Genomic DNA, 20638 nt, shown 5'->3' with positions numbered 1-20638 from the left:
TGTTTAGACGCGAGGGCGGGGCAGAGACGGCTTGCTGGCTTCACAACACGAACGCCACGAACCCACGAACCCCACGAACCCTTTCAGAACGTTGTCCTCATTAGAACGTTCACGGTGCGTTTTATTATATTAGATTTTGACATTTATAGCCCGCCTTTTACCCAAATAATGTGGCATACAGATGCAAATATTTAGAGAAATACATGCTGTATAGTGCAGTTGACTGCAATTAAGCATAATGTATTTTACAATAAATCTTATAAATCAGAAATACATGAATTATTTCACAATGTTACCCAGAATGATTAAATTTCAGTTTAGTGTTAAGAAAGATATACAGAAATATTCAAAGACCATATACAATTGGATTATAATTCATCTTTTTGTAGTAAGAGCTTTTTAAAAAGAAAGGTTTTTAGTGATTTCTGGAAGCTCATATAATCTGGGATACCTTTGAACTTTTTTGGTAATGAATTCCACCACTTAGTACATTGATAGGAAAATTCAGCTGAAAGGGCCGATTTATATATAATTTTTATATAACTTATATATTTAGTGGCTGTTTCTAAGTCCCTCAACCATGAATTTTCAGCTGCACTACAGATTAAATTCTATAAATTGCACTCAAATTTGGGTGCCAATAAAAATGAGTGTTAAGCGCTATTCTGGAAATTGCCCTCAGAGTTGAGCACCATTTACAAAATAGAATTTGAGGCCAGGATCCACTCACAATTTTGGGTGTGAGGATTTATACCAACTGAAACCTGGTGTAAATTCTCATGCCTAAATTAGGCACAGATCTCGCTTAGGGCCCTGTTTACTAAGGTGCATTAGACTACAATTAGTGCGCATGCTAACCATGTAGGTGCCTATAGGAATATTGTAAGTGTGTACACAGTTAATGTGTGTACATGATTAAAGTGCATTAAAGATGCTAATGCGCCTATAATGTGGATTTGTAAACAGAGCCCTTATTCTGTAACACTGTATACAAATTCCAGGAACATCCCTGATCTGCCCATACCCCTCTCTTAGCCCTTTTCTGATCTGTGCATAAAATTCACATGCGGATCCCAGTGCCTAAAGTTGCACACACAATTTAAATTAATTCCAATAAGCATTGATAATTGATTATTAGTGCCCAATTATCGGTGCTAATTGGCTTGTCAATAAAATTGCACACACAAATTGGGTGCATGCCCAAATTTGCGTGAGCGATTTTGAGCACCATATAGAATTTGGGTGTATATGGCTAGTGCCACTGAAAATTCCCTCTAAATTCTCTAGCACTATCTGGATAATATTGAGGCAGAGCAAGGGCATCATACCTAGCTATTCACACGGTGGCAATATTCAGCTATGGTCCTTATAGTGGTTTAATTTAGGCCAAAAGAAAAGGAGTCCTAAATTAAATTGCTCACTCAGTCAGCTATATTTGTACTGGCTGAATATCATCATCATATGTATAGCTGCTGACAGTCAGCTGTCAGCAAGGCTTTCAATGCAGGAAGAGGATTTTACCACTTAGGACACCACAGTCTCTCCAAACCAGTCTATGATGGTTCATTAGGAGTTCCTCATTAGGCCTTTTATTGGATACAAAGGGGGAAAAATAGCTGTAGGGAAACTGGGGGTTGGTGATCCACAAATAGTGCTACCCCCAACCTCAGTGGTAGAAGACGTGTGTCTCTTTTTGCTAAGCTATCTTCAGTGCTTACTTGGGCAAATACAAATGAGGGAAAGGACCTTTCTCCAAAGAGATTTGTTTCTTCCTTTTCTGAGAAAGTTCAACAACTTAGAAGAGAATTTGCTCAAGACTCTGCCTCTGCAGTGACCTTTATGCCTATAAGCAGATAGGCTACTTGCTTACCGTGTGGTCTTCCTTTAAGCCAGGGGTTCTCAATCCAGTCCTCGGGACATACCCAGCCAATCAAGCAAGAGATAAGAGGACAAGAATTCCACAGAACCAGGATGAGCACCTCACCCCTGAAGGAAACCACAGCTGGACGCAAGAGCAGCGAGCCCTCAGTCAAAGCATTTTGAAAAAGGAAAGTCTTCAGTCCCACCTTAAACTTCTAGAATGAGCTCTCTAAACAAAGATGAGAAGGGAGATTGTTCCAAAGGAAGGGGGTCTATCACACTGAAAATCCAGCTTCTAATAAAATCAATCCCAATTTTTAGATATATCTGCTTTGAATTGTTAAGATCATAAAGTATATGCTGGTGAGTAGGGCATCAACTGACATGAAAGATGTAAAGGAATTCCTGAGTGATTAAACTTATGTACTAGCGTGAGGATTTTATAGGATATTCAATGGTGAATTGGCAAGCAGTGTTTGATACGCAGAAGTGGAGTGACATGATCAAACCTGTTAGAACCAGTCACCAACTTAACTGCCATGTTTTTGACGAGTTCCAGCCTATGGATATCCTTGGCTCAAACACCATAGAGAAGGGAATTGCAATAATCCAAACTGAAAATGACAAATAAGTGAACCAGAACACAGAGAATGGGCAGAGTAAGAAGGCCTCACTTTGAATATATTATCCTGAGTTTGTAAAAGCAATGCTTAACTATTTGGAAATATGGGGATGATCAAATATTACCCCAAGGGTTTGCATACAATGGAGGCAGTGCATGCAAATTTATCTCATAATATTCATTGTGGATATCCTGAAAATCAAACTGGGTTGGTATGTCCTGAGAACTGGGTTGAACACCCTTGCATTAAGCTTTGCTTTGGGCTAGAGAAAATGTTATTACAGTTAATGTATTGCTTCAGTGGCAGATACTTTTCCTGCTTCATTAGTGTTCTTTTGGATCTACTCTTTCTTTTAGAAGGGGTGGTTATGGAGGAAGAGATGGGGGAAGGGCAACTACAGCAATGGTGAGGTTGAGCTTCTAGTGAAGCAGATAGTGGCATGTCATGGCAATCTATTTGCTCCAAAAGGGCAAAACCTCTGTGCTTATACCAAGCAAAGAGAAAGGGTGGCAATATTCCACAAGCTAAATGCAGTCTACCATGCTAATTGAGAAGTGGAGAACTGTAAAAGGAAATGGAAGCAGCTGAAGAGGGATGTGAAGCGCAAGGCTGGAGACAACCCACTGGATGTGGACCCCATGAACCTCACCCTTCTGGAGCTTATGTTGCACAGGCTCCTTCTCAAGGAGAGCATCCATGGCCTGGGAACCCAGGACACCTCTGCACAGGCTGGGGAGTTAGGTAAGGTTTGGGGAATAAGGATGTGCTGGCTGCTCTTTCTATTTAACTCTCTCTCCCTCAAGCATGGACAGTATTGGGGGGAGGAAATCCATCTGTACTAGAGGTTATGAAATAGGTGGGGGGAGGGGGTAAGAAGGTATAGCAGACTACAGCCTGAAAAACTGGTTAATAGGGATCATGTCCTAAAAATACAGCATTGAGTAATGGTTAATTCCTAGGTCTGGGAGGACTCAGTTCACCAGTTCAAAGGTCCCTGTGTCTGTCATTTTTAGATGCTATCTCCCCCCCCCCCTTCCCTTCTGCCTTGGACCATCACCAGCCAGTGACTATTCCTGCTTTCAAGGAATCTGTGTCTCTCTCACTGTGCCCTCCAGACCATTCCCACTATCCTTTTTCCTTTACCCATCTGGCTGTGTGGTTGTCTGGCTTCTGAGGTACACAGTGCACATATCCCTTGTCTCCTACACTGTGGGATGTGGTGGCATATATCGTGTGGTGGCTTGGCATTGCAGTCCTTAACACCTGTGGTATGCAAATGCACATTGAAGGATATGTTCAGGAAGGCTGCACCAGACTGGCAGCTTAGCTAGTGCAACAGACACATTTCGTCTACTTTTCTTGGCCAGATGAGGACTGACTCCAAGGGAGAAGCTAGAATCAGCATCTAGCATAAGTGCCTCAGCAGGAGGAGGATGAGTCTGTGGCAGCAGAGGGCTCACAGAAGGGCACCAAGGCAGCTGAACAGCATGCAGAGGAACCAGCTAGGAGCCATCTGCAGGGGAGAAAAAGCGGGAACAATTAGTGTTGGAAAACACCCCCCCCAGCTGGATTTGCCAGATACCCTTTTAGAGACTGAGGAGCAAGATGAGAGGCAACAATTGGCCCTTAGGCGACTCTCCCACCACAGGTGATATGTTGTGTTGCTGGCCACCAAACTACTGGGTAAAATGTGCAGCTGGCTGAGTTCCAGTGCCAAAAGCTACAGCAGCAGAGGATCCGAACCCAAGAGGTCTTCTTTCAGGTGCTGTGTACCATGCAGCAGGAGAGCTGGGATGCTGTGCATAATATCTGGCAGCAGCTTCTTGGGGTCTGACAAGATCTCTATGATTAAATTGAGGCCTTGTTCAGAACACTGCCCACCTAGCAGGCACTTGACCCTCCCATTGGAACTGGTGAAGCCACCATTCTACAAATACCATCCTCCATACCAGCCACAAGTGGCACCAGTGCCTATGCCACCCAGACCAGCTTCGCAGCAACCACCTCAAATGCTGATAATCAACCAGCATCCAAGTGGGCATGGATGGGATGGGACTCAAAGGATTCCTGGCCAATGGGTCAACCTTGAGGCCAGGTCTCTCAGGGCCAGCACATACTGCATTGCTGGGCACTGGGTCCAGCAGCAGCTCAGACACAGGGCCAACCAGGTGTCCAGAATTCCAAGGAGCAGCAAAGACTGTTGCATGTACTTACAACTCTGAGGGCAGTGGAAGCCCCATAGGGGCAAGGCCAGGATCATCCCAAGCATCTAGAGAAAGAGATGGGAGAGGTGACCCCCAGAGGGGATGGGGAGGGGGAAGGGGAAAGGTAGGATGAGGTACCAATATGAGGCACCTAATTTCCATACTATGGTGGTGTTTGCAGGGGGAGGGTTAGGGATGTGTGTGCTGGAAGAAGGTATGTGTGTGTAGGAGGGAGGGAGGTAGGGGAGGGGATGGAGTGGTGGTGATGGATATAAAAGGTACGGTAAGCACAAATAAATACTGCACTTAACTTTACTGAAAATTTCTCTTATGAGTGTTTGCCTGGTGTGGACCCCCAGATGATGTGGTCCCTGGTCAGCTCTGTGGGAAGAGGGTCATCATCCTCTTGGTCTGCCTGCTGCTGCTGCGTGTTCTCTGGAATGGGCTGTCTTCTTTGCTGTGCCAAGCTGTGCATCATGTAGCAGGCCATGAAGATTGTGGTGACCTTTTCTGGGCTGTAGAGACACTCCCCTCCGGAATGGTTGAGATATGTATTTTTGAGCTGGCCATAGGTCCGTTTGATAATGGTGCCGGTGTTCTTATGGCTCTTACTCAAAAGTCATGATGCAGGTTCACTGGGGGTAGCCTCTGTCACCTGTGTGTGTGTGTGTGTGTGTGAGTGGAACAGGAATCAGAAACATGGGTATGTATTGGCTGGTATAGGGACCTTGTGGAGTTCAGGTCATGGGTATGAGTTCTGGGGGCATCTTGAGGGATGAAATGTGGTGATGTTAGGAGGGGGAGTGAGTTTGGGGGTTAGGATCCTTGTACTTCTTTCCTAGGAGCTAGCCACCACTGATCTTCCCTCAGTCAAACCTGCGGTAGCTTCCTGAATACTGGAGTATATAGGCATCATGGGTGGACCCTGGCAACTGAACACACATATCCATAATATCCCCCTTGGCATCACACATAACCTGCATGTTCATGAAGTGATGTAATTTTCTATTCCTATAGGTGTCCTCATGTGTCGGGGGGGGGGGGGGGGCTTCCTGAGTGCGACATGTGTGTAATCGAGGAGGGCTATGACTGAGGGGAAGCAGTATATGGCATAGAACTGAGCCATGTTGTTCTGGAGGGCCTGGGCAGTAACAGAGAAGGTAATATACTGTGAGGTGTGGGTGAGGAAGGCATCAAGGGACAGGGAAATACAGTTGGAGATGGTGGGCTGGATGAGGTCTGCATTGACTGTTAGCACTGAGTGAAAAGTTCTGACAGCAAGAAAGGTCAGGGAAACTGTGACCTTAAGGTGAATTCGTACTGGATTATTATTGCAATCTCTGGCCTGGCAGATGGATTGTAGTTGCTGACAGAGGTGCTGTATGGCAGCCCTATCAAAGTGGTACCTAGTAAGGCATTGCTGGTTAGTGAAGTCCATGAAGCAGGTCCTGGACCTAAATATTCTCTATCTCCTCCTGGGTCTTCCCTCTAAACTCTCATCCACATCCAGCAAAGCGTCATTCACAATAGCATTCGGCACGTCCATGATTGATATGCAGGTGTCCCACCACCACAGGTGCCACCCATTAACTCCAGTAACATCACTGTGCACACCTCCACCTATGGCACCTAGTGAGACCCAGCACCAGCAAACAGCACACAGCACTCACTCTCCCAACTCCAGCAAATAGTCCTCACACACACAGCAGCAGCACACAGTACAGTGACAAACTGGGACTGGACAAAAAGAGCAACAATGAGAGACAGAAGACAAGCAGGTGGGGATGTAAAATGGGAGGTGTGGGGGGTTTGAGGACAGTGAGAGTTTGGTGGGGGAAGGGGGCTAGATACAGAGCAAGGAATGGGTGTGGCTGGGGGGCTAGCAGGTGTGGGCAGATTGTAAGCTCTTTGAGCAGGGACTGTCTTTCTTCTATGTTTGTGCAGTGCTGCGTACGCCTTACAGCGCTATAGAAATGCTAAATAGTAGTAATAGTAGTAGGCAAGGACTTGAGGAGGTGAGACACAGAGGAGGCAAACAAACAAAAGTAACAAATCACTCGGCAACTCTCCACTATTTTTCACAAATGACCAGCACCACCTCTTCACTCTCCAAATTAGCAAATTCACAAATGGGTTCAAAGACAGGTTTGAGCTTGACCTAGTTGCTTTTAAAGCAGGTCTAAATTACAACATTTTCCTTCTGGCCCCAAGAAGTTGTTTTCCTATCAGTTATTGCAACAACAAAAAAATGTCCATCACATAATGCCGCCCATCTCATAACAACAACATGCCCCCAAAATGCTACTTCTGAAAACGTTTTGTTTCTGGTGAATATCGGAGTTAACATTTTTTTTTTTTGGGGGGGGGGGGGGTATGTTTGATTATATGATTTGAACATTTTTATGTGAAATACAAGTCAATCTGCCACTTATGCCACTTTTTCAACTTTTTTTTCTTATGATTATGAGCCCCTTAATATTGCCTCTTTGTCAAGCAACTTATATCAAAGCAAATCCCCATTACAAAGTGTAAGATATGCAGTAAAGTACAAATAAAACATTCAAAATAATTTAAACATGAATTGCACTAAAAAACACCAAAAAACAAAGTCTGCAATTTTTATTGAAAACAAAGATAATTTGATTCTTCCCTAATTTCTAATGGAATGGATTTCCACACATGAGGACCAATATATGGGAAAGCATACCATCTAGTTAATATTAAATTAATCACAGATAAAGGAGGTTGTTGTAACAATCCCATCTGGGACAATTGCAGCATACATGTTGGTTGATAAGGATCCACGAGTTTGGCTAGATATTTGCAGGATGCCTCTGAATAACATGTATGTAGAAAGCATATGATTTTGAACCTTATCTAACTTCAATGGGAAGTCATTTGAGAAGGAAACAAGAAGAAACAAAACAAAACACAAAAATCTTATGAATTTTTGTTTGTTTTCCATTTTTTTTTGTTTGGCCACCATTTTTTTTTGGTCACATTGGTAGCATCCCCTCAAGGCATCACTGCCACAAGTTAAATTGTTGAGAATAATTCTTGCAGACCTCACTTGGAGCCCTACCTATCCTAGAATCCCACTCTTCCTATTGTAGTCTTCTTAGAGTAGGAATGATCCCCTTTTGCTCCTGCTCCACTTCTGTAACTTGTCCAGATGACAATGGATGACCCATGGCTGGTGTGATTTTGCTGTACGGCAGAATTCCATATAACATAATGATGGCCTTGGGTCGACCAGCACCTTCTTGACAAACAGAACAGGTTTGGGAATCACTGCTTTGGAGGCTAGTAGCTGCAGTACTATTGATTGTCAGAAATTATGACTAGCTATGCCCTCTCTATAGATGGAATCACTTTTCATCTGCATAATTTTCACTGGCTCAGGAAGTCATATTTCACCCCTAAAACTGGACTTTATTGCTAAGGTCTCTATTCAATAATGATTTTTTCTAAAGGAACACTCTAAGAAAAAATAGTTCCATGATTTCAGATATCAAGCACAATATGATTTCAGGATAGTTCTTATGCTATGACAATAAAAGCTATTATAATATGCAAATAGTTTATATGTCTTCTGCAACAAGAACAGATTTATAAATATACAGCATCAGATTTAGCCTTGCTATCATAAGCTGGAGTGGCCTAATGGTTAGTGTAGTAGGCTTTGATCTTGTCAAACTGGGTTCAATTCCCATTGCAGCTCCTTGTGACCATGGAAAAGTCACTTAACCCTCCATTGCCCCAGGTATCTAGTAGTGCTATAGAAATGATTAGTAGTAGTAAACATTCCATACATTTTTCCTTAACCACAATATAGCGCAGTGTTTTGGATGGCACCATCAGAGGAAGGGATAGGTAAGGGGCTAACAAGAAATGAGCAGGGGCATTTACACTGAATGGTCCATCCAGTCTGCCGGATTCCACTGTCACTTCTGCTGCTATTCAGAGTTCTTTATAATGGAAAGACATGTTTGCAGTTAGAGATAGGCAGAACTTAATTTCTGGGGGAATGGCTTGGAATGCAATTCCACTACTTCTTGATGAGCACATTAAATATTATCACCCTGTTTATAAATTTCCCAGGACCATTGTGCCCTAGTACATGTTTCCTTTGTTTTAAACGGGTAATAAATATTAACATGCTTGCAGTACTCACATTAATATTTAACACTGGAGGGAAGCAGTATTCTGATGGCTTCTCCAAACTGGAGGGTTTCCATTAAACACTAGCTCCTTTCAAGGTTACTATCCCCTTCATTTGCCTTTTTCAAGAATAAATCCCTTCCGGGGGGGGGGGGCCTTCTTTGCCCTTCCTGATTTCCTAATTCAAGCATAGTTCACCTCAGGGGGCAACCAAGACCACCTCCACCCTCTAAAAATTCAAAATGTACCACATGGGGCACCCAAGACCAATTCCCATCTATGAAAAATGATGAAAGTTCCTCTTGGTGGAGTCCTTACCTATCCATAAAGATTGAAGACGCTGCATCTAAGGACTACCCAAGACCCTCACCCACCCCTCTACAAATGTGACTTGCAGTATCATGCTGGAGATCCTCCATTATTCACTAGCAGGAGAAACTGAAATGCCCTCCTGCTAGCATGGCTGCTGTGCTTTGAAGGATGACACCTTGCAGTGCTTCACAATCCTGGGCACATTCTTAGTGCCTTTTTTTTTTTTTTTTTAAGAATGAACTTTTGATGGAAGCTTTTCTTGCAGTAAGCATAACAAAAGGGTCTGGTTACTGTCAGAGCAGTGTCTTCAAATGGATTTGTTTTGTGCATACCAGAACAGGAATGACTCTCGCTTTTAAGCCAGGGTATGTTGCATATGATCTCAGTCTGGTAATGTTTTTAATAATTTCATTGTGGCCACTGTGAATATGCTTTAATGTTCTTTAATAGTGTTGCATTGCCAGTGCCAATGCTGCTGTTTTTCCTGCTAACGCAGGAGGCACTAAATCATTCCACATTAGTTTTACCATTTGCACATGCTAAGCATGCAGTATTTATTTTTAAATTTTGGGGGGGGGAGGGATCCTGTCGGGGGCAGAGAATGGGCATGGAAGCGCTATTGTGCTGGCATTACCGGCGCACTAACTGGTCAGCATGTCCATAATGCAGGAGCCCTATGTGCTCTCGTGTTTACTTTTCTAAATGACTGTGTGCTAATGCTAACATTGGTGCATGGCCAGAAATTCAACAAATAGAAAAATGTCTATTTTACAGCCATGCTAGAAATGGGCTTAGTGTATCGGAAAGTCCTATGTTAGGATGCACTAAGCCCGTTTACTAGGGCTGCTCAGTAAAAGGGCCTTAAGGTTCTTTATATTGGAAAGACAGGTTTGCAGCTAGTGATAGAGCTGAATTTCTGGGGGAAAGGCTTGGAATGCAGTACCATTACTTCTTTTCAAACTCCAGAGTAGCAGGGATGTTCTACTCCACCCTATCCTTCCAGGCAGCCTGCAGAGAAGAGGAGGAAAGAGGAGGCCTGAAGCAGAGCACAGAATAATCTTCTCTCTAATCCATCCCCTCTTCTGCTGTTTCTTCTACCCCTGGCCTGTTCACCCCTCTCCCCTGTCTCTACAGTTCTACTTCCTTTTTCTTAAAATAAACCCTGATGATAGTATAAGACTATCATGAATGACTACAGCATTGGCAATGGGGTAGTCTGAAGGGAATCCTCTACTATCATCTAATACTAGTGAAATAATTATTGTGAATGTGCCTGGAAGAATCTTAGCTCAGATGTAAATTCAGAGGATGGCCTTTTTAATTTAAATTTGAGTGAGTGAAGTCAAAACCATTTGTTATAGGTTTTGTTTGTCATACTGCCACCTCTGGCGGTGCTCATTTTGCAGTGCTCAATTCACTGTGGGGCCAACGCTCAAAGTCTGGCTGCTAAAACCCATAATGCAAATCTCATAGCGCAGCAAGAATGCAGAGAACTACCTAACCAATGCTCGAAGCAAATAACATTCAAATTTTATGGATGGATAATTTTTGCTATTAAACCAGAAGCTAGGGGAAGGACGTGCCAGGTGCATTTGCACATAAATTTTGTGGTAAGCATGGCTCTTGTGTGCATGCTCAGAAAAAACTGGAAGTGCAAGCACACATCAGCACTGTTGGTCTCTACCTTTAAATGAGAGGTTTTCACAAATGTGTTTCCACTTAAATTTTTGAAAGGCTCATATTTAAGTGCAGAAAAACAGGCGTCAATGCGTGCTTTCACTTTTGCTTTTGTTTGGACTAGCACATATCTTTGTTTCTCACTATCAGTGCTTAGCAGCTTTACAAGCTTCCTTTTGCTTCCAAAAGATGACAAAATCAGTAGTTTACTCTGAGAAATTGACACAAAATCCTCTCCCCAAATCCCTATACACTGCCCCTGATCTGGCAGTACATTTTTAGACATTATAGACCATCATTCGCTTTGAGCATTGCAACACTGCCATCTGAGCATTGTGAAAGAATACTAACTGACCTCATTTACATCCATTTTAATTCATTAGCACACACATTAACACCCATGCTCCAGCCATTTGAGCATTCTGCGTATAATAACATGCATGTAAATCAAGCACTAGCCTCTTCTTACCATTGGAATTAGTTTTGAGCATTTATCCCTGTGTTTGCATACTGACCAGTAAATTCTGGTAGGACATGGACTAGCCAATCTAGCTGTTCATCCTGTTATTGCTACATGCCAAGTACTCTGTCAAAATATTAAGGATAGTATAAGAAAAGAAAAACAAAATTGCTGTTGTTATTGAAAGGGAACAATGTACTGAATGTCTCTCTGTTTTAACCAGAGTGTTTTTTTCTAGCGAAAAAGGTGCCGGTACTCAAATTCCAGGCCACCCTTCAGGGTTAGGGTGATCACTGAGGGACCCACCCCACAATAGCCAGGCCCCCCTGCAACTAGTCACAGAATCTATGACAAGGCAGAATTGGTGTGTAGAGTCTGAGCTCTTTCATTAAAACTTGGGGACCATGGGTCAATTTTAGCAGACAATGGAAAAGGTGCCGGTACTCAGTACCCCCAAGAACCCCCTCAAAAAAGCCCTGGTTTTAACAGAAACACTTCATGGTCTCTCTGCTTTAAGTCAAGAGCAGTGGAACAACTTTTTATTTGGGAAGGCCAAAACAAACCAAGCTCTGACCCTGCCTTCCCATCTCCCTGGTTGCTGATGCTGTGGTAGGGCCATGGTCCCAGTGGTTCATCCCATTCCACTGCCTATGCTTCAACTAGTTCTCCTATATTATTTCTTACACTGATTTCTTACACAGCCCTTCCCCACCACGGAGGTAGCACTGCCCCGCTGACATCTGACCCACTAGCAGCCCAGCTGTACCAGCCGATCAGACACCCGCCCAATGAGGAGAGGAGAGCAGGAGACCATGGGTCTGTTACAGCCCTTCCCCACCACTGAGGTAGCGCTGCCCCACCAACATCAGACCCACTAGCAGCCCAGCTGTACCAGCCGATCAGACGCCTGCCCAATGAGGAGAGGAGATCAGGAGAGAGGAGACCACAGATGCAGTACAAGAGCCGAGGAGGACAGAAGGGAGCATCCACCAAGCCAATCGTGGGGGACCTGCGATGCCGAAACGGACCCTCACACGCCACCACATCACACAAGTTGATCATCGCAGCAAGAACAACTTGCTCACGTGGGATCAAGCCTGAGCCTCCCACCAAACATACTCACTGAAGCTCTGATCATAGGAGGCTGATCAGTGAAGTTCCCAGCCTAACCAATCGCCACCTGCTAGACAACCAGCTCACAATATTACTCAACAACAGCACAACTCCCCCAGAAATGGAACCTAACTGCCTCCAACCAATAGAACGGTATCCAGAGCAACAGAGCTCGGCATCAAGGACGTCACCTCCGAGCATCTGACTGTGAGTAACCAACCTATCCCAAACTGATAACAAAATGAATACAACCAAAATACTCCTAACAATCTATGCCCTTTCACTGATCCACCTAACACTATCCATACCACTTACAGAAAATAACATCAAACCCATCCTACAAAATCACCAAAGGCTGATTCAACACTCCACACGCCACCGAATTGACACCCATCAAACTAATGAAAGACTATCCAAATGCGGACAATACCAACAAAACTGAAGGAAAGATCACAACAAACATACACCACCCAAGGAACGACAACTAACAAAAATCCACATATCATCAAACCCAGAAGCCTCATACCAAAATATCCAAGTGGGCTACATTAATGCTAGATCCGTAGTTAACAAAACAATAATAATATCAGATTGGATCAGTTCAGAAAACCTTGACCTTATCTTCATCAACGAAACATGGATCCATGATCAAAAAGACCCCATAATCCTTGAACTATGCCCTCCAGGTTATAAAATCACTCACTGGACCAGGAAAGAAAAAAGAGGAGGAGGCATAGCATTAATCTACCAAACTCAATTCATCACTGAAACCTTCGCTGAATCCATAACACCCCAACTAGAAATTGCATCACTCAGAATCCAAAGCAAATCCCTGATCATCTGAACTGCATCCTGTTTTACAGACTGCCCGGTAACTGGAATGAAAGCCAGCTTATTTTCTTGGATTTCATCTCAAACGCTTGTGTAAACAACTCCAATACACTAATACTAGGTGACATAAACCTTCACTTAGAAGACCCCAACTCCACCAACACACGTGAATGCAAAGACTTCCTACAGTCCTGGGACCTCAAATGGCCTCACATGCAAGCCACCCACACCAAGGGACACACACTAGACCTCCTATCACACAAACTGTCCACAGATCATAACCTACTATTAACAGACATCAAATGGACAGAAACACCTTGGACCGACCACTACAAATTGAATCTATCCCTAAAATGGCGGAAGAAGGGTCTAAACCATACACCAACCTACACCACGAGAGGGCAAATAGACTCACAGGTTTTCTGGCAACTGATATATGACAACGAATGGAAAACACAAACAGACTCCATACCTCAATCACTGGGAGAACAGATGCAAAACCGTACTAAATGAAATAGCACCCTTAAAGACAAGAATATCAAGAAGACAAAGCTCGATACCATGGTTCAGTGATGAATTAAAAAAACTCAAAACACAATCCAGGAAGTTTGAATGAGCATGGAAAAAAACAAAAGACGAACACACACTCAATACATGGAAAGAAATACACAGAAAATACAAATATGCAATAAGACAAACCAAAAGGTCCTATTACACAACTAAAATAGGACCGGATTACAAAGACCTGAAGAAACTATTTCAACTCATAAATAAGTTATTAGACACCACTCCTATCACCACAACCAACACAGACATTCCACCCGCAGACAAACTCGCTAACTACTTTAACGAAAAAATAATAAAATTACGCAGTTCACTTCCTCAGAACAACACAGATATCGAAAACTTCTTCAACGACCTGCATCTAATCCCTGGTGGATGCCCAGCCGACCGTAACTGGTCAACATTTACTCTTCTCACCACTGAATCAGTTAAAAAAGCGACTCAAAGGTTTGCCAACACCCACTGCAAACTAGATACGTGTCCCAGCCATTTACTCAAATCCACCCCGACCGCATCATAGCAGACCTCACATCCCACCTAAACTTCATGCTACAACAAGGTCTCTTCCCTGAGGAATATGGTAACATCCTACTCACCCCAATACCTAAAGACACCAAGAAAAGCACAAATGATCTAACCAACTACCATCCTGTTGCATCTATCCCACTAGTAGTCAAACTAATGGAGAGCTTGGTGACCAAATAGCTTACGGACTACATAGACAAGTTCTCAATATTACATGGCTCACAGTCAGGATTCTACCCCCATTATAGTACTGAAAGTGTCCTAGTCACTCTCCTGGCCAAATTCAAGCAAGAAATAGCCACAGGAAAAAATATACTTCTCCAATTCGACATGTCGAGCGCATTCGACATGGTCAATCACAATATACATCTAAGACTCCTTGACCATTTCAGAATCGTTGGAAACGTACTTAACTGGATTAAGGGTTTTCTAACCACCAGAACTTACTACTACTACTACTTAACATTTCTAGAGCGCTACTAGGGTTACGCAGCGCTGTACAATTTAACAAAGAGAGACAGTCCCTGCTCAAAGAGCTTACAATCTAATAGACAAGTGAACGGTCGGTCCGATAGGGGCAGTCAAATTGGGGCAGTCTGGATTCACTGAACAGTAAGGGTTAGGTGCCGAACGCAGCAAACTCAAACATATCACCACCGTGGAAAGCTACCTGTGGTGTACCACAAGGATCACCATTGTCACCAACACTCTTCAACATGATGATGATCCCACTAGCAAAGTCCCTATCCAACCGAGGCCTTAACCTGTTCATTTATGCAGATGACGTCACAATCTATATTCCTTTCAGGCATGACCTGTCAAAGAAATCAATGATGGCCTGAACATCATGGACTCCTGGGCAAACTCATTCCAACTAAAACTGAACACTGAAAAAACACATTGCCTCATCCTCTCATCTCAACATAGCACGTACAAACCCACAGCCTTAAACACCCCAGAACACACCCTTCCCACCTCAGACAGTCTAAAAATACTCGGCGTCATAATCGACCGCAACCTTACCTTCAGACCCAAGTAAATGCTGTAATAAAGAAAATGTTCTACTCAATGTGGAAACTTAAACAAATGAAACCTTTCTTCCCAAGGGAAACTTTCCGAAACCTAATACAATCAATGGTCCTAAGCCACGCAGACTACTGTAACGGAATCTATGCGGGATGTAAAGAACAACTCGCAAAAATAACCTCCAAACTGTCCAAAACACAGCTGCTAGGCCGATATTTGGCACAACACGCTTTGAAAGTGCCAAACCCTTCCGTGAAAAGCTACACTGGCTCCCAATCAAAGAACAGATCATCTTCAAAATCTGCACCTTGGTCCACAAAATCATCTATGGCGTAGTCCCAGGATACATGACAGACCTCATAGATCTACCAACCAGGAACAGCATCAGATCATCATGATCTTACCTAAACCTACATTAGCCAAACTGCAAAGGACTCAAATACAAAACAACCCACGCATCCAGCTTCTCCTACATAAGTGCACAACTATGGAATGGACTCCCAAAAGCAGTGAAAACAATCCATGACCATCTAAACTTCAGGAAATCACTAAAAACCACCCTCTTCAAAAAGGCTTACCCCACCGATCCAATGTAAATCCCTACACCCAGCAACACAACATAACCAATGATCGTACTGGACAATACCCTTCGACCCCCATGATGACTGATACACAACTACCTCATTCAACCACAATATAACCTTGTATTTGTTATCAACCGACTGGCGAATGCCTTTACGGTACTATGTAAGCCACATTGAGCCTGCAAATAGGTGGGAAAATGTGGGGTACAAATGTAATAAATAAATAAAATTTTGGCCTTGCTTCCCTTTACTATCTCTCTGGCCTTGTCTTTCTACCTTGGTCCTTGGCAGCACTTGGAAACTGGTTCAATCACTTTCTCTGCTGAGCATTGTATTAAAATTGTGAGGCGGTCAGGCTGATAGTGCTTTGAATTGCTCGATGGTTGAAATCTCTCCGATTTCAGTATTTCAGTATGAACAGAAACCAGAAATTATTTGATCCAGGTATATGATTAGTAGATGGCATTTCAGCTCTCTGCCTACTCTGGATTGGCTGGTCCTTCAAACTATTGGATCCAAAGGAACTTGGGTTTCAGTAAAAGAAATAGATGCCAAATATAACACCATTCCAATCATTCCCAACTTAACAAATACATTCAGATCAACAAGGTGATTTTATGAAGCTGATACATTAAAAAGAACTAACACTGGAGTTAGCAGCCTTTGTTGTATACTTACATGTTTATTTAGATATTTTAAAGATAAGGAGCTACAGGTGACTAAAAGTGAATGAAGGGAGAGAATATAAGTGTTTGGTATTAAATCATGAGAGAATTGCAATTGCTTTCCTTTTGATAGGTTGCTTCAGTGAGATTAGTCACAGTTTCAAACATAATGCCATTGCAAGATGAATTCTTTATGCAGAACTATTATATTTCTAACATATATGTCTGCATAGAGTGAATTAACTATTGTGTGCTGTGTAGATCAAGGAAGCTCTCGCTCTCCTGCAGTCTTCAGCAGATGGTGCAATATATACCAATTATCCAGCGGCTATCTCCACGCTAACATGTATAACAAAGCGTGAGCCATTCCTGTTTGACAGGACTTAGCATGTAATAATAAATAAGCCAGAATTATTGATGGTGATAACTGCTAATATTATTATGACCTCAATTAAGGACTTTTTCCAGACACATTAGCAACAAAAAGGTCTTTTCTAAACTCACTGTTCTTTCTCCAAGTCTCACTTTACATTAAAATCTAATTGATCAAGCCTATTTGCCATTTCGCAGTGAGTGGATAACCATAATGAGTAATCTATCAGCATGGGCTCCCTATAAAGCTATTAACACCTTTTGTTGTTTTCCTCCTGTTTTTAAAGGTGCTGAGAGGTTCACAAAGGCAAACCCTACAATCTGTTAGGATTGTTGAAACTGTGACTTGTGATGCTTCTTTACCTCTACAGATGAATGTTGATATTTCAGCCACAAAGTAACTCTTGACTTATGAAGCTGTGAGACAGATAAATTAGAGCTGATTAGCAAGACGGCAGCCCTGTTGCTTGCAGCAGAGGTGAGATTTGGATGAAGTGTGTCATCCTGCCCTTTGCTCTAGAAGTAGGGCCTGTGATTATGCATATCAAATAAAGGCAACTCATAGTTTTGCCCTTGGCAAATTCTGTTAGTTTCATAGCTACATTTGTGAAGTATGGCTGGATCAATTGTTTATTTGGCAGAAATCTTACATGAAAGGGCAGAAGATAATTAGCAAAGAAAGGTTATACGCACCTGGAGTTGGATTTAGGTGTGGGAAGAACATGCACTGAAAATGAAATACAAGCTGGTTGGGAAATTAAAGTTTATGATGAGATGCAGTGCAAAGGATTTTTGGCACGTCTCTGCCTTTAATAAAGTTGTCATTTTTTTTCCCTCACAGGGCTCATTTGAAATGTTTACTTGCAAGGCAGAAATCTGGTCTTGGTGTTTCCCTGGTGATGTAGCACTAACTCACACTGTATGGTTTATCAGCTTATTCTCCAAGTTTAATTATGAGAAGTGCAAGGAAGGAGCATCACAAAATGTCTGAACACTCAGGGAGAAAGTAATTAATATGTCTTTTGCTTACTTTCTTTAGCTGAAAGTTTTTTTAAAACGCAAAAGTTTTTAAACCACCAGTTCAGTAATTGTTCAAGACATTCAAACTATGTTCTACCCTGATTCAAGTCAAAATGTCTTTTAACTAAACTAATTAAATTGATTAAAAATTAAAAGGAAAAGGGGTGGGATTTGATATACCGCCTTTCTGTGGTTACAATCAAAGCGGTTTACATATTATATACTGGTACTTATTTTGTACCCGGGGCAATGGAGGATTAAGTGAATTGCCCAGAGAAACAAGGAGTTGCAGTAGGAATCAAACTCAGTTCCCCAGGTTCTCAGGCCCCTGCACTAACCATTAGGATAAAAAAAAAAAAAAAAAGATATCTTTGCATGTGGGTACAAAACATTAGTTACATGGGATTATCTGTGATTTCCTGCTGTTTAGAAGAGCTTTTGTTTTATAAATAAAATACTGTACATTGGAGTCTGTCTTGCTAAATCCTTTATCTTTTTCTTTGTCTATGGGAAAAAGCTTAGGGCCCTGATTACTAAACCACGCTGTGGGCATGCTAGCGTTTTTAGTGTGTGCAAAAAATCAGCATGCGCTAATGCTAGAGACACCTATCCAGCTTATAATCGAAAGTAATTGCCGGCTATTTCCTGACACAAATCGGGATATGGCCGACGATTTCGCAAAAGCGGCGAAAAGCATATATTCGAAAGCTACATTTGTGATAGCTTCGCTGCTTTCCCTTCGCCTCGCTGGCGAAAGTTCAAAGGGGCGTGTTGGAGGCGAAGCGAAGGTGGGACATGGGCAGGCTTGGGCGTGGCTACCAGATGGCCGGCTTTCGCGGATAATGGAAAAATAAAACCCGGCGATAAGCAGTATTTCGCCGGGTTTACTTGGTCCTTTTATTTTCACGACCAAGCCTCAAAAAGGTGCCCCAACTGACCAGATGACCACCGGAGGGAATGGGGGATGACCTCCCCTTACTCCCCCAGTGGTCGCCAACCCCCTCCCACACTAAAATTATTAAACTACAAACCTTTTTTGCCAGCCTGTATGCCAGCCTCAAATGTCATACCCAGCACCCAGACAGCAGTATGCAGGTCCCTGGAACAGTTGTTGTTGGTTGCAGTGGACTGCAGAAAGGCAGAGCCAGGCCCATCCCCCCCTACCTGTTCCACTTGTGGTGGGTAATGTTGAGCCCTCCCAAACCCCCCAAAACCCACATAGATGCCCCCCTTCAGCCCTTAGGGCTAGGGTAATGGTGCACACTTGTGGGCAGTGGGTTTTGGGGGGGATTTGGGGGACTCAGCACACAAGGGAAGGGTGCTATGCACCTGGAAGCTAATTTGGTTGTTTATAAAAGATGTTTGAAGTGCCCCCTAGGGTGCCCGGTTGGTGTCCTGGCATGTGAGGGGGACCATTGCACTACAAATGCTGGCTCCTCCCATGGCCAAATGCCTTGGATTTCGCCGGGTTTGAGATCGCCGGCAGTTTTTTCCATTATTGCGGAAAAACAAAAGTGGCGATCTCAAACCCGGCGAAATCCAAGGCATTTCGCCGGCCCACACCGTATTATCGAAAAGAAAGATGGCCGGCCATCTTTTTTGAAAATACGGTTCCAGCCAGCTGTTGCGCCGCCGCCAAAATAGATCGCCGGCGACCTATTTCGCTGGCGACGTTCGATTATTCCCCTCTATATATTCCTATGGGTGTCTCTAGCGTTAGCATGTACTAATTTTTAGCAAGCGCTAAAAACGCTAGCTCACCTTAGTAAACAGGGCCCTTAGTAAACCATGTCTGAGTGTAGACAACTGTAGTAATGCAAACAAGATAAACTATAGATAATCTTGAAAAGTACATTCACTCTGGCTGTTGATATACCTCCAGCTTCACACAAAATCTTTTAAAATTAGGAAGGGAAATGAATTGGTTAGCATGTGTTAGGAAAGTTTAGTGCCCACAAAATTGATTTACTGTGTGTTAGCCCTATGAATTAACACATGTGCAGTAAATTTGCATGTGGTAAAAGTTCTGAATTAAAGCATTTTCTTATGAAAACACACGTATGAAATGAACAAAAAAGTCGATGAAAATTGGAAGAAAATGTTGTGTCCAGAAAATGAACCAAATTTGTTTTGCCTGCGCACATCCCAAAAATTAGGTTTGAAGTTGTTTCATTGTTAAGCACCATTTCCTTTCTTTGATTTTGTGGTGTATAGTCTAAATAGCTGATTACTTTCTTAAAGGGAAGTTGAGGGCTTGCATCATTTTGTTCCCCAACAATACAAGTTTTAGATTCTATCACTGTTTAATTTACTTACTATGTCTAAATCTTGACAATTTGAAATATTTGTGTAAGGTGTTACATGGTAAATAGCAAGGGGAATGAGGGACAGTTCATCCATCTTGCTCCTTGAAACAGGATACTGTTATGGGACACCATGCGGAGCAGCATTTAACAAGCCCACCTACTAGCTCTTCAGGGAAGGTTGGAGTTTTCTAAAAAACACTCCCCCCTCTTACAAAACTCTGTGATCATTGATATTTATTTTTTTTATATGCACAAACATGCCAATTTAGGTTACCTATTATCTGGTGTTTGTTTTTGGAAGAGCTTGCTTTTCTCAATTCTGAGGTAACAAAAAT

At 42.8% G+C, this 20638-nt stretch overlaps 1 long non-coding RNA gene across 1 annotated transcript; it reads right to left on the bottom strand.

The window, feature by feature from the left end:
- Nucleotides 1-852: 852 nt before the first annotated feature.
- LOC115471388 lies at nucleotides 853-19778 on the bottom strand. The gene is made up of 3 exons (XR_003942312.1): nucleotides 19759-19778; nucleotides 14444-14446; nucleotides 853-934 (listed from the first exon to the last, which is right to left on the bottom strand). It is a non-coding gene; the product is annotated as an uncharacterized LOC115471388 (long non-coding RNA).
- Between the last annotated feature and the right edge of the window lie 860 nt (nucleotides 19779-20638).

This window comes from Microcaecilia unicolor, chromosome 5, assembly GCF_901765095.1.
Source record: "Microcaecilia unicolor chromosome 5, aMicUni1.1, whole genome shotgun sequence".
NCBI lineage: Eukaryota > Metazoa > Chordata > Amphibia > Gymnophiona > Siphonopidae > Microcaecilia > Microcaecilia unicolor.
Note: the sequence above shows the minus strand (reverse complement) of the source record. Positions and strands in the feature narration are given on the sequence as shown.